The sequence below is a fragment of the Dipodomys ordii genome, unplaced genomic scaffold (assembly GCF_000151885.1).
Source record: "Dipodomys ordii isolate 6190 unplaced genomic scaffold, Dord_2.0 Scaffold19, whole genome shotgun sequence".
NCBI classification, from domain to species: Eukaryota; Metazoa; Chordata; class Mammalia; order Rodentia; family Heteromyidae; genus Dipodomys; species Dipodomys ordii.
In genome coordinates, this window is record NW_012267235.1 from 15,446,929 (window position 1) to 15,457,854 (window position 10,926).

The 10,926-nt window shown below is 43.2% G+C and overlaps 1 pseudogene; it reads right to left on the reverse strand.

Moving 5' to 3' along the window:
* Positions 1-4,574: 4,574 nt before the first annotated feature.
* LOC105983318 lies at positions 4,575-8,855 on the reverse strand (annotated as a pseudogene).
* Between the last annotated feature and the right edge of the window lie 2,071 nt (positions 8,856-10,926).

Consider the following 10,926-nt stretch of genomic DNA (forward strand, 5'->3'; position numbering starts at 1 on the left):
TCATGCATGCAAGGCAAGGGCTCTAGCACTGAGCCACCTTCCCAGCCCCGTGTAATAGTCCATTTTTAACATAATGCCTATCTACGGAGTATAAGAATATTCATTTTTATAGAGGTTGTATTGTATACTAATTCTGAATTCTGTTATTAACATCATTACCATGTAAAAATCATATAATCTGAAAATAAAACTAGTTCAGAAAGTGCAACCATGAAGTACTCACTGCCTTGCATCCAAATTATGTTTGTCTTTTAAAATAAAATAAGGCTTGCTGTGTTCTTCCTCTACCTTCTCAAGTTGTGTGTCTGGAATCTGTTCTATTTTTACCTGTGGATCTACATCCTGAAGCCATCTCTGATTTCATGCTCTGAAAATCAACAAGAGATCTTGTAAGAGGAGAACTGTGTAATAGGTGACTATTTGAAGAGTAAACAAGTCTTAGCAAGTTGGTAAACATTTGTTGAGTGAGATTTTTTTTTTCACAGTAAAAGCAATATAGTACCAAATGTCTGTTGGTACTATGATTAAAGAAATTTCAGTAATATAAATTCAATGGCCTACTGCTTGCCTGAGAAGTAATTGTTACACACACACACACACACACAAACACAAACACATTTTTGTAGTGTCACTAAAGCCTTATTACTGTATACTGATTTTTTTTTGGCAGTCCTGGGGCTTGAACTCAAGGCCTGGTCAGTGTTCGTGAGCTTCTCTTGCTTAAGACTATATTATTCTACCACTTGAGCCACAACACCACTTAAAACCTTTTTTTTTGGGGGGGGTCCAGTCGTGGGGCCTGAACTCTTGGCCTGGGCGCTGTCCCTCAACTCTTCAGCTCAAGGCTAGTGCTCTACTACTTGAGCCACAGCGCCACTTCTGGCTTTTTTTTCCTTTTTGCTTATGTGGTGCTGAGGAATCGAACCCAAGGCCTCATGTATGCAAGGCAGGCGCTCTACCACTGAGCCACCTTCCAGCCCCACTTACAGCCTTTTTGGTGTATGTGGTACTGAGGAGTCCCCAACCCAGGACTTCTCACATGCCAGGGCTTCTCATATGCTTAGGCAAGCACTGTTATCACTAAGCTACATTCCCAATCCCTACTTAATTTTTTTTTTAACATTAAGGGATCAGTGAGAAGAATATACAGAATATTTGCAAGTTATTGGAAATAAGCTAGTACAGTTGAATTTAAAAAGGTTTTATATTATCTTTTTATATATATCTTTATTTTCCTTGTGCAATGAAAGTAGACTTGTATTAAAATCCAAATTGAAGTTGGGAAACTAGTAGCACATGCCTGTAATCTTAGCTACTCAGGAGGTTGAGATCTGATTATTGATATTGGAAGCCAGCTCCAATAAAAAAGCATGTGAGGCTGGGTGCAGGTGGCTCATGCCTGTACTTCTAGCTACTCTGGAGGCTGAGATATGAGGATCAGGGTTCAAAGCCAGCCTGGGCAGGAAGGTCCATGATACTTAATCTCCAATAAATCACCAGAAAACTAGAAGTGGCGTTGAAACTCAAGTGGTAGAGTGCTAGCCTTGAGCTGAAGAGCTGAGGGATAGCACCCAGGCCCAGAGTTCAAGACCCATGACTACTACCACCACCAACAATAACAAAAGCATGTGATACTATTATCTCCAATTAGAGTCTGACAGTAGAGGTGTGGTTCGTATGGTAAAGAGGCAACCTTGAAGGACAAAGCTCAGGCCCTCAATTCAAGTCCTACTACTGGCACACATACATACAAATAATCCAAATTTAGCATTATTATTTTTTTTTCTCTCTCTTTTTTTTTTTTTTTTTCCGGTCGTGGGTCCTGAACTCTGGGCCTGGGCGCTGTCCCTCAGCTCTTCAGCTCAAGGCTAGCGTCCTACCACTTGAGCCACAGCACCACTTCCGGCTTTTTTTCTTTTTGCTTATGTGGTGCTGAGGAATCAAACCCAGGGCCTCATGCATGCAAGGCAAGCACTCTACCACTGAGCCACCTTCCCAGCCCTCCAAATTTAGCATTATTGAAAAATGTCCAGTTATTGTACTCTGCCTGAGGCTTGGATTTTTTTTTGTGTGTGTGGGGTGGGTTGGTTGTGGGTCTTGAACTCTGGGCCTGGGTGCTGTCCCTGAGCTCTTCATTTCAAGGCAAGTGCCTTACCACTTGAGCCACAGCGCCACTTTCATCATTTTTCTGGTGGTTAATCGGAGGTAAGAGTTTAATGGACTTTGCTGTCCCAGCTGGCTTTGAACCATGATCCTCAGATCTCAACTTCCTGAGAGGCTAGGATTACAGTGAGCCACTGGTGCCAGGCTAAGACTTGAATTTAAAAGGTTATTTGATGTTTTTTCTTAGAAGATTACTTTGTTGCTAGGCCCAGAGGCTCACACCCATAGTCCTAGTTACTAAGGAGGCTGAGATCTGAGGATAAGTAGTGTGAAACCAATGTGGGCATGAAAGTCCATGAGACTCTATCTCCAACTAACTGTAAAAAGCCAAAAGTAAAGCTGTGGCTCTAGTAGTGGTAGAGTGCTAGATTTGAGCACAGAGCTTTCAGGCTCTGAGTTCAAGCCCTAGTACTGGCAAACAAGAACAGACCCCCCCACAAAAAAACAAAATGAAACAACAAAAATATGAATGAACCAGCATCAGTGGCTTAAGCCTATAACCCTGCTTACTGAAAAGGCAAAATGTTGAGCATGCTTCAAGGATAGACTGGGCAAGTGGCGCTGTAGCTCAAGTGGTAGAGCGCTCGCCTTGAGCTGAAGAGCTGAGGGACAGTGCCCAGGCCCAGAGTTCAAGCCCCATGACCGACAAAAAAAAAAAAAAAAAAAGGATAGACTGGGCAGAAAACTTCTCTAGAGTTCATCTCCAGAATAACCAGGAAGAAGCAGAGCTGGAGATGTGGCACAAGTGATAGAATGTCTGCTTACCAAATGTGAGACTCTTGAGTTCAAGCCCCATTATTCTCCCCAAGGGGAAAAAAAAGAATGAATAGGGGGCTGGGAAGGTGGCTCAGTAGTAGGGTACTTGCCTTGCATGCTTGAGGCCCTGGGTTCAATTCCTCAGCACCACATAAGCAGAAAAAGCTGGAAGTTGTGCTGTGGCTCATTATAGCTAAGAGCTGAGGGATAGTCCAGGCCCAGAGTTCATGCCCCATGACCTACAAAAAAAGAAAAAAAGAAATGAATACAGAGTTGTTCTTTATGAGACCAAGGCTTTCAGAAAGGCTGGCCATTTGGTGCTTATGTACCTTGGGTCTAGGGTTCATAAAGAGATCAGCTCAGATTTTAATTATGAGTTTATATGTACATGGAATGACAATTCTCTTATTATTATTTTTTGTCGGTCATGGGGCTTGAACTCGGGCTCTTTAGCTCAAGGCAAGCACTCTACCACTTGAGACACAGTGCCACTTCTGGCTTTTTCTTTTTATGTGTTGTTGAAGAATCGAACCCAGGACCTCATGCATGCAAGGCAAGCACTCTACCACTGAGCCACCTTCCCAGCCCTGATAATTATGTTTGTAAAGAGAATTTCATCCTGCGTATTGTAGTAATTAATATTGAGTTAAACTTTTGAATTTTGAATTGTGAGAAGGTTCTAGAGACAGGTAAATACCCATTATTTTGTTTTGTGCTGGTCTTAGGGCTTTAACTCAGGGCCGAGGCACTGTCCCTGAGCCTTTTTGCTCATAGAGCACTCTAAGGCTTGAGCCACAGCTGTTTCTAGCAGTTTCCTCCTTCCCTCCCTCATCTGCGCCAATTTCTCTCCCCTTCCCCCCTTGCTGGTTTCAGAGATGCTTGGATGTCAGCTTCCTGAGTAGCTTAGATTAACAAGGATGAGCCATCTGTGCCTGGCTTATCCAGCATTTTTTTTAAATTGTGAAAATATTGTACAGAGTATCCAGCATTTTTGTATGTATTAATTATCATCATTCTCCCCCACCCCCCTTCTTTTTTGTTGGTGGACTGTGCCTCAGTTCTTCAGGCTAATGTTCTACCAATGGAGCCACAGGGCCTTTTCCAGTTTCCTGGTAGTTTATTAGAGGTAAGAGTCTTGTGACCCCAGGCCCTAGTAGCTACTGCCTGTAATCCTAGCTACTTAGGAGGCTGAGATCTGAGGATCACGCTTCAAAGCCAACCCTGGCAGGGAAGTGCATGAGACGCTGGATCTCCAATTAACCTCTCAGAAAGCCAGAAGTGGTGCTGTGGCTCAAGTGGTAGAGTGCTTGCCTTGAGCTGAAGAGCTGAGGGACAGTACCCAGACCCAGAGTTCAAACTCCCCACCAAAAAAAAAGAGTCTCATGAACTTTCCTGCCCGGCTGGTTTTGAACCACTATCCTGGGCTGGTTTTGAATCACTATCCTCATATCGCAGCCTCCTAAATAGCTAGGACTATAGGCATGAGCCACTGGTACCTGGGGCTCATTTCTACCTTTAAATTCTAGTGTGTGGGCATATTCATAGTTTGTTTTTACCTTTTTATTTTTACTTTAACACTTCCCCCTTCCCCCCCAGTAGATTGCAGCATATTTTCCTGAGTTTTTTGCCTGTGCCTCTCACTCCTCACTGTTACCTTAATCTGTGGAATAAAGTAACATTGCTTGGTTGGAGTAAATAGCTATATGTAACATTGTCTATTAGTTGGATAGTCATTTAGTTGCTTCCTTTTGTTTCCCTTTGCTTCTATTTTCTGGCAGTACTTGGGGTTTGAATTCAGAGCTTTTCACTCCCAGGCAAGTAGCTACTACTCCCAGGGCTTTAGTCTCTAGAGTTCATATCTGTTTCAACTGAAAAGAAATACACACTGCCTGCCCCCCTTCCAGCAAAGAAGATTGGAGAAAAAAGTATAATGATCTACCCTCAGCTAAGAAGACTTAGCTTTTTTCAAAGTTTTATTTATATATATATATTTCAGCTTAAAGTACCAACATACCAAATGCAAACTTTAGATTTAATTCTAAATTTTTTTTTTTGGTTGGTTGTGGGGCTTGAACCATGGGGCCTAGGCACTATCCCTTGAGCACTAGCTCAAGGCTAGTGCTCTACCACTTGAGTCACATCACCACTTCCGTTTTCTGAGTGGTTTATTGAAGATAAGAATCTCCTGGACTTTCTTGCCCAAGCTTGCTTTGAACCACAATCCTCTGATCTCTGCCTTCTGAGTAGTAGGATTACAGGCATGAGCCACAGGTGCCTTGCTTAATTCTAAATTTTGAAGAACAGCAATAAACTTCTTGCTAGCATAAGAGTTTACATTTTGTGTGGGAAGGTAGATGATAAATTAGACAACTTAAAAAATGTGTTAGTGATAAGTATAGAAATGGGGGGGAGGGGACAGGACATTGACTTATGGATGCCTTGGGAAGGGCTTTTTGTAGGCAAAGCCAGTCATTAGCATAAAAGTCCTGAGGTGGATGAAGTGGGCAAATGGGTATAGATATTACCCTTATTCTGAGTGAGAGAGCTCCTAGAGGCTGCGGAGGAGTCACGTGGGCTGATACAGATTTTTAACAGATTTATTCTTTGTTGTTGTTGTTGGGTTTGACCTCTGGGCCTTGGCACTATCCCTGAGCTTTTCAGCTCAAGGCAAGTACTCTACCACTTGAGCCACAGCGCCACTTCCTGTTTCCTGGAGGTTAACTGGAGATAAGTTTCATGGACTTTCCTGCCCAGGCTGGCTTTGATCCTCAGATCTCAGCCTCCTGAGTAGCTAGGATTACAGGAGTGAGCCACTGGCCCCCAGTGTGAAGGTCACTCTTGAGTTGTACAAAGGATAGAGAGAAATGGACCAGTATCTGTAGGAAAAAGAAGGGCTTCATTTTCATGTAAAGATTGGAGAAATGATAACATGTTTGATATTGATGGAAATTAAACTTCATAGGAAAGAGTTGACAGGAGAGGGGTAAGAATTTCTGAAGCAATACCTTTAAAAAGTAAAACAAGATGGTATTCAATTACTGTTCAGTTTGGAAATGTTATTTTTGAATATGGGCATTTGTACAGAATAACATGACAGATTCTGGAGGGAAGATAAATATGTGTAAAATCTAGAAAAGTTCATTCCTTACCATTGTAGTTTTTGTGAGCATCAGTATTTGTAAAGGAATGACTATTAAACATAGTCATAAACTACTTAGTGGTCATTTCAGTCATTCTAGTTATCACCTTAGAGCTAACTGTAAAACATTTGGTATGTAACATTGTATAGATTTGTACTATTTGTAAAATTACAGTGCTATTTATACAGTCTCTTTCCTTTAGTCACTCATGTGACTAATACTCTGGAAATACTGGCTTTTCATTCAAGACTGACTGACCGATGAATTAGTCAGTGGTTTCTAGTTATGTCATCTGTTCTTTGCAAAGATGTTGTCGATTACAGATGCCAGTCACATAGAAGATCAACTTAAAGACAAAGTTTCATATTGTGTGTGGGTGTGTATGTGTGAGAGACAGAGAGAGAGAGAGAGAGAGAGAGAGAGAGAGAGTGCGCATATGCGTGTGAGCATGCGCAATTGCACTCTTACTGGGCTCTGTCCCTTAGTTTTTTTAATTCAAGGCTGGAACTCTACCACTTAAGCCATGGCTCCATTTCCAGCTTTTAGTGACTAATTGAAGGTAAGAGTCTCTTTTACTGGGCATCCCCTGGCTGGCTTTGAATCTTAAATCCTCAGATTTTAGCTTCCTGGGTAACTGGCACCCAGCAAGTTTCACATATAGTTTGATCAGAAACAAGGTAATTTTATGTGTTGGTTTTGAAGTTTTTTCATTTCTTCTTCTTTCCCTTTGTTTTTCAAACCATCCCCCCCCTCCCCGTTTTCTCTTCTTGCTTTCGCCACAGTATTGGGTTTGAATTCAGAGCTTTGCACTCACAGGCCAGCACTCTTCTGCTTAAGCTACACTTCAAAGCTAGACCCAATGGCTTATCTCTTTAATTCTGACTACTCAGGAGGAGGTTGAGGATTGTGGTTCAAGGCCAGCCCAGAAAGGAAAGTCTGTGAGGTTCTAATTCTCTCTCTCTCTCTCTCTCTCTCTCTCTCTCTCTCTCTCTCTCTCTCTCTCTCTCTGTCGGTTGTGGGGCCTGAACCCTGGGCCTGGACCTGGGCCTGGGCACTGTCCCTCAGCTCTTCATCTCAAGGCTCTACCACTTGAGCCACAGCACCACTTACAGCTTTTTCTGCTTTTGTGGTGCTGAAGAAATTGAACCCAGGGCCTCATGCATGCAAGGCAAGCACTCCACCATTGAGCCACCTTCACAGCCCCAGATTGTAATCTCTTAATCACCAAAAAACTGAGGTGCTGTGGCTCAAGCAATAGAGCACTATCCTTGAGCAGAAGAGAGGACAGCACCCAGGCCCTGAATTCAAACCCTAGAACCAGCACTCAAAATAAAAGGGGGGGGCAACACTTGAACATGTTTTTGCTCTGGCTTTTTTTTTTTTTTGGTGCTGTTCCTGGGGTTTTAAATTAAGTTCTGGACAATGTCCTGAGCTTTTTTTGTTCAATGTTAGTTTTACCACTTGAGCCAAAGTTCTATTTCCAGCTTTTTGGTGGGTAATTGGAGATAAGTGTCTCACAGATTTTTTCCTTCCTTGGCCGCCTTTGATCTGTGATTCTTAGATGTCAGCCTCCTAAGTAGCTAGGATTACAGGCGTAAGCCATCAGCACCCAGCATTGTGATTATTATTTTTTTTTTTTTTGTTGGTCATGGGGCTTGAACTCTGGGCCTGGGCGCTGTCCCTCAGCTCTTCAGCTCAAAGCGAGCGCTCTACCACTTGAGCCACAGCACCACTTCCGGTTTTCTGGTGGTTTATTGGAGATAGGAGTCTCACGGTCTCTCCTGCCCGGGCTGGCTTTGAACCGTGATCCTCAGATCTCAGCCTCCTGAGTAGCTAGGATTACAGGCGTGAGCCACCAGCGCCCGGCTGTGATTATTTTTTAAAATTAATTTTATTAAAAACAGCATGAAGGCATGCATGGTGCCACAAATGTGTAATTCTAGTTCTCAGGTGGCTGAGGTGGAAGAATCTTGAGTTTGGAGGCCAACTTGGGGTCTCTGTTTCAAAAACACAAGGCAAGGGCTGGTCATATATATTTTATTTTTTTTTTTTATTTTAACTTATTTTTATTGTAAAGATTATGTACAAAAGGTCATATATATTTTAGTGGTAGAGAACTTGTATGCTCTGGGTTTAATCTAGGCCTGCATCTGTCTGTCCGTTGGTCCATCTATTCTTCCGATAGGAAAATCAGATTTCCTTCCTTCCTTCCTTCCTTCCTTCCTTCCTTCCTTCCTTCCTTCCTTCCTTCCTTCCTTCCTTTCCCTTTCTTTCTTTCTTTCTTTCTTTCTTTCTTTCTTTCTTTCTTTCTTTCTTTCTTTCTTTTCTTTCTTTCTTTCGAATGAGGCAATTTATTAACCCAGCATCTTTGTTCTGATGCTTCTTGTTGGCAGCTGCCACCTGTCCAGATCTCTTTGTCCCTGAGGTGTCAGTTTGCGGCCCCATCTTGGTCCTTTTCCACCATTTTCAGCCCCTCCAGGGCTTGGAGGACCCGGCCGGCCACGCTCTTGGAGCCTCGGCTGAAGTGGCTGGGCATGACGCCGTTCCTCTGCCGCCCTGCGTACACTTGGTCATAGAGCCGACCCCAGCGCTGCCACGGAGGTACAGGTGCCGCGCCGTGGATGCAGCGCGTGTGTAGAACCAGTTCTCATCGTAGGGCGCAAGCTCTTTGTGCTTGGCCAACTTGACAGTGTCCACCCATTCGGGGACTTTCAGCTTCCCGGACTTTTTGAGGAACGCTGCCAGAGCTCTGACGAGCTCCTGCTGGTTTACGTCTTTTACAGTAATTCTGAGCATCCGCTAGACCCCTCGGGGTTCCGGCAATGCGCCAGAACTGCCCGCTCACACGTGGCCGCGGCTCCAGGGGCAGGGCGGCCTGCGCTGGGTGCCCCTGAGTGCTCAGGCACGCGCCCTGGGTCCGGTGGTCCCTCCTCATGATCCCACACCGAACCCTACACAGAGTGCCCACTTACTGTCCGGCCTCCGCGCTGCCAGCCAGGGGAAAGGACCAGATTTTCTTTAAAAAATGGTAAAATAAAAATAAATGATCAGGGCTGGGAATATGGCTTAGTGGTACAGTGTTTGCCTAGCATGCATGAAGCCCTGGGTTTGATTCCTCAGCACCAATAAAATAAATGATCAGGGCTGGGAATGTCACTTAGTGGTACAGTGTTTGCCTAGCATGTATGAAGCCCTGGGTTCGATTCCTCAGCACCACATAAGCAGAAAAAGCTGGAAGTGGGGCTGTGGCTCAAGTGGAAGAATGCTAACCTTGAGCTGAAGAGCTGAAAGACAGTGCCCATGCCCTGAGTTCAAGCTCCAGGACAGGCAAAAAAAAAAATTGTATAAAAAACATGGAATATTTCACTTAGAAGAAGCAGCACAATGAAGTTATATAGAGTTACTCTTTCTCCCAGACAGGAACAACATCCTATCAATTTTTAGGTCCTACTCACTCACTCAGCTTTGAATTCCCTTCTGTTTAGTCTCTATACTAATATAGACAATCAAGTATATTATCAGATAAGGAAAGATGACTCTTTCCTTCTTATATGAAAGAGATCAATAGAGAGAACACAATTGCTTGTTGATCCAGGAACATTTGTAGCTTTCAGCAGCCAGTCCATATTCTTTCAAAATGTCTACCATTGATGAAATTCTGTGTAAGCTCAGCTTGGAGAGACATGTTTCCAAGTGTCTATTCGTTAGTTAAAGGTTACACTAACTTTGATGGCTGAAGTTGGATCCTACCAACATTAAAATAGCCATCAAGACCAAAGATGTGGATGAGGTCACCATTGTCAACATCTTACAAACTGCTTCAATGGACAAAGATGCATCAAAGTCATCCTTACCTAGTCACATGGATGTAGTGGTTTGGGGGCCTACTGAGGACACCTGTTTTTACTATATTTTAGTGCAGATGCTTCTGTGCTAAAAAGCCTTAATAAAAAAGCTAGTTATTTTGAATATTTGTTGAAGTCATCTGGTCAGGAACTACTCAGGATTGAGATTGAGTGGACACAGTTGTAGAGTTCCTGCTTAGCAAGCATAAATCTCTGGGTTCAAACCCCAGTACCAACAAAACAAAACACCAACCACAAGACCAAAATCCCAAGAAATAAGCAAAAAGAAATTACTTTTAGCTGGGCGCTGGTGGCTCTCACCTGTAATCCTAGCTACTCAAGAGGCTGAGATCAAAGCCCAGGCAGGAAAGTCCATGAGACTCTTACCTCCAATAAATCACTAGAAAACTGGAAGTGGAGCTGTGGCTTCAGCTCGCCTTGAGCTGAAGATCGCAGGGACAGCACCCAAGCCTAGAGTTCAAGCCCCACGACCGACCAAAAAAAAAAAAGAAAAAGAAAAAAATTACTTCTGAGCTTCAAGAAATTAAGAGTCTACAAGAAGATGGGACATCCAAGACTCAATAGAGAACGGATGTGGTTTCTGACATTTAATGACCTCTGCAAGCTGATGGTTGCTCTTGCAAAGGTTAGAAGAACATAGAATGGTTTTGTTACTGGTTATGACAGACCAGGATGTCCAGGATCTCTATTATGTTAAAGAGGAACCCTTATTCCCAAGTGGATCAGCATCGTAACCCAGCAGAGTGTGTATCACTTTCAGAAAACATTTGAAAGGTAGAAGAGCTACATCCCTCACAACATGTTGAAGACTATCAGGAAAGAGGTTACAGGGGACCTGGAAAATGCTCTCCTTAAACTTCTCCAGTGCATTCAGAATTAATCTCTGTATTCTTTTTTTTTTTTTTTTTGAAGACTATCAGGAAAGAGGTTACAGGGGACCTGGAAAATGCTCTCCTTAAACTTCTCCAGTGCATTCAGAATTAATCTCTGTATTCTTTTTT